Source organism: Piliocolobus tephrosceles, chromosome 6 (genome assembly GCF_002776525.5).
Source record: "Piliocolobus tephrosceles isolate RC106 chromosome 6, ASM277652v3, whole genome shotgun sequence".
In the NCBI taxonomy this organism is placed as follows: Eukaryota; Metazoa; Chordata; class Mammalia; order Primates; family Cercopithecidae; genus Piliocolobus; species Piliocolobus tephrosceles.
In genome coordinates, this window is record NC_045439.1 from 140,091,787 (window position 1) to 140,095,633 (window position 3,847).

Genomic DNA, 3,847 nt, shown 5'->3' on the forward strand with positions numbered 1-3,847 from the left:
ATCTAGTCCAGCTACTCATTTTTACTGCTAGTAGACGGAAGCCCACAGCAGAAAAATTATTTGCCCAAGGTTGTGGTGGAGCCAAGACCGGCCCTTGGCTCTGGGTGACATCAAGGCCCAACCCCTTTCCTCTGTACCATACTCCAGGGAGAAGAAAGGTCGTGGACTTGGGAAATCAGGGAAGCTCATCCAGAAGGGAAGAACTCTGGCCTAGTTAGGGAAGGGAAGGGAAAAGTCTCCAGGATATAAACTATATAAACTTTGTTGGGGCACAGAGAACAATACCACAAAGCATGACTTTTTGGCAAGCTGAACACTTTGCAGTAAGAAAAATAGGAAGGTCTTAATAGCTGCCTAACTTTCTAACCTTCTCTTGTTTCTCTTCCCACAACCCCACTGCAGAGGGAGGCTGTTTCTGAAATTTTCTTATCTGACTAAGGAAACTTCTTTCCAAAAGAAATGCAATTGTCTTAAGACCCCCTCCCCAGGAATCTCATCAAATAACCAGGAAAGATTAACCACTGGAGAAGAAACTAAAAGTTATCACCAGGCCCAAACAGGCTTTTCATCTGTTCTTCTGAAGGCACCTCCAAAAGGCTACCAGGAGTCTTTATCTGCATGATGAGACAATCTTTGCTCACAGTGAAGTCATGCCCCTCACTTTCCTGCCACCTCCCCCAGAGCTCAGATGAACTTTGTCTCAGGCCATTGTCCTTTGGGCTCATCCATTTCCCCCTGAAAATCATTTACCATCCCTCACAATCACCTACATTCCCCCCATTTCTTTCTCCCCTATCAAGAGGGTGTTGAAGCCTCAACCATCTGGGTCTTCTTTGAATCTCACATTTTCAGGACTGCTATGTTCACATACATGTAAATAAATTGTTAAGCCTTTTTCTCCTATTTGTCTGCTGTCAGACAGTTCAGCAAAACATCAGAAAAGACAGAAAGAGGCTTTCCCTCTGCCTCATGACTTCATGCCAGGTAATAAATATATGCTATCTCATTTAACCCTCTCACAGGCTCTTCGGATTGCCCCTATTATAAAATTGTAGGAAAAGATATGAAGGTTTTTGAAATGAGAAAGAAGAAAAGAAAGAAAGAAAGAGAGAGAAAGAGAGAAGAAAGAAAGAGAGGAAAGAAAGAAAGAAAGGAAGGAAGAAAGAAAGAGAAGGGAAGGATGGAAGAAAGAAAGGAATGAAGGAAGGAAGAAAAGAAAGAAAGAGGAAGGAAGAAAGGAAGAAAAAAGAGAGAGAAAGAAAGAAAGAAAAGAAAAGAAAGAAAGAAAAAGAAAAGAAAAGAAAGAGGGAGAAAAGAAATATTACTGGATGTCCTGAATAGTAGACTTTTCTGGGTTATCTGTACCTTTTTGTCTTTGAGCCATTTTACAACTCTATACATCGTAGAAAACTAATGATAATAAAAATGTTCTTGTCCATAAAGAAGCAAATAAATGTTGTTTGTTGGAATGCAATTGATTATCGCCCTAAGGATACTGGCCAATTTTGCAACTATTTATGGATTCATTTCAAATTTCCTATATGTGTGTATGTGTGCTCTTTTGTATTCTCCTTTGGACTAGTTTTTAACACCTTACTGGTTCCGTCATTAATTAGTGAATTAAATAAAATCTTTTTGACACTTATTCATCTTTATATTTGTATTAAAGTGACTTCTTTACCATATTAGTGTATTCTCATGCTGCTATAAAGGACTGCCAGAGACTGGGTAATTTATGAAGGAAAGAAGATTGATTGACTCACAGTTCCGCATGGCTGGGGAGGCCTCAGGAAACTTACAATCATGGTGGAAGGGGAAGCAAGCATGTCCTTCTTCACATGGTAGCAGCAAGGAGAAGTGTTGAGCAAAAGGGAGAAAAGTCGCTTATAAAACCATCAGATCTCATGAGAACTAATTAATTATCATGAGAAGAGGATGGGAGAAACTGTCCCCATGATTCAATTATCTCCACGTGGTCCCTCCCACAACATGTGGGGATTATAGGAACCACAGTCAAGATATTTGGATGGGGACACAATTATCCTTTAACATAGATGCCAAAACTTAAAATTTAAGCCAGGTGCAGTGGCTGATGCCTATACTCCCAGCTACTCAAGAAGCTGAGGCAAGAGGACTCCTTGAGCCCAGAAGTTTGAGGTCAACCTGGACAATATAGCGAGACTCCATTTAAAAGACAAACAAACAAACAAACAAACAAACAAACCTTAATGTTTAAGTACCTTGCCCAGAGTCATAGCTTGTAAAAGCTACAGACTAAGTCCCAACATCCTGTTCTTTCTGCTCTCTGCCCCCATACCCAGCTTTACAGCCTTCCTTCTTATAGCTTCTGATTCACAAGGGTTATGACTGTGTGGTCATAACTCACTAATTAGTGAAGGAACCAATAAGGTGTTAAAAGATAGTTCAAAGGAGAATTTAAAAGAGTTTTGGTTTCCTAAGTTTTCAACTGAGGACTCAAAACCTAACCCTGCTTAGCTCAGTTATTCATGTAGAGTCCTGTATATGGACGTACTTTGAGAAGAGTGAAAGCCCCATGCATGACTAAGTGTATTGTGATAAAGGAGACCCACGGGGCTGTGGACTTGGAATTAGAAGATCTGGGGACAAATTCTAGCCCCTCCACTTAGCAGCCCTGTGATCTTCATGAAATCACTCAGTCCTGTCTTGGACTCTCAGTCGCCTTTGCTGTCAAACGGGGACCCCATCTGACAGTTATGTTGCCAATATCCCAGAGATATTTTAAGGACAGAGCAAGATAATGGATGTGCAAGTGCATTATAGACTGTAGAACGCAATAGTGAGGTTAAGCATTAGTCTGATTTTTACTGTTGTTAATGTCCTCACTCCAACTACTGCAGAGGAGAGGGATGAGGAAGTTTGAATGCAGGAGCTCCTGGCCCCTCTCCCTGTGGCCTACTTCTCTGGGGACAAACCAGGGCTGCTAAGAGCAGGGGCTCCCACCTTGGACTCCCTGCCCCTCACCCTCCTCTCCACAGCCCTCAGCCAAGCCAGCAGCAGTGGTCAAGTCCACCTTCATCTGGAGGTGCTTTCCCAGTGAAACCTGGGCCAGGGATGCATTTTCCCAGGTCCCGCAGACACTGCTAAGCCAGTACAGATGTTCAATGAGAAGACCATTCACAAAACCCTCACATCAGCTCATCCGTGCTTCCCAGTTACTCACAGCTGCATGATTTCTGAGCCCTGTCCACCTGGATATTTCCCTGAGATGACTTTTCCAGGTGTGAGCTCACTCAAGCCCAGCCAGCTGGACAGGTGTGGAGTTCCTACCCAGTGCTGGTAAGAAGAGTGGGAGGAGGCCTGGCCTCCCACCCTCACCCTCCACCTGTGAGGAGAGAGCATCACAGAACTTCAGGGGCAAAGACAGGCAGAGGTGATCAAGGCCAAAGGACTCCAGCTCCAGCTGCTAGGTATCAAAATTACCTGCAGGAACTTTCAAAAATTCAGATTAGGCCAGGCACGGTGACTCATGTCCGTAACCTAGCACTCTGAGAGGCCGAGGTGGACGGATCACTTGAGGTCAGGAGTTCATGACCAGCTAAACCCATATGGTGAAACCCTGTCTCTACTAAAAATACAAAAATTAGCTAGGCATGGGGGTGCACGCCTGTAATTCCAGCTACTCAGGAGGCTGAGGCAGGAGAATCACTTGAACCCGGAGGTGGAGGTTGCAGTGAGCCGAGATTGCGCCACTGCACTCCAGCCTGGGTGAAAAGAGTAAGATTCTGTCTCAAAAACAAAAACAAAAACAAACAAACAAACAAAAAACACAATCAGATTAGAGAGCCCACACCCTCTAAGTCAGAAC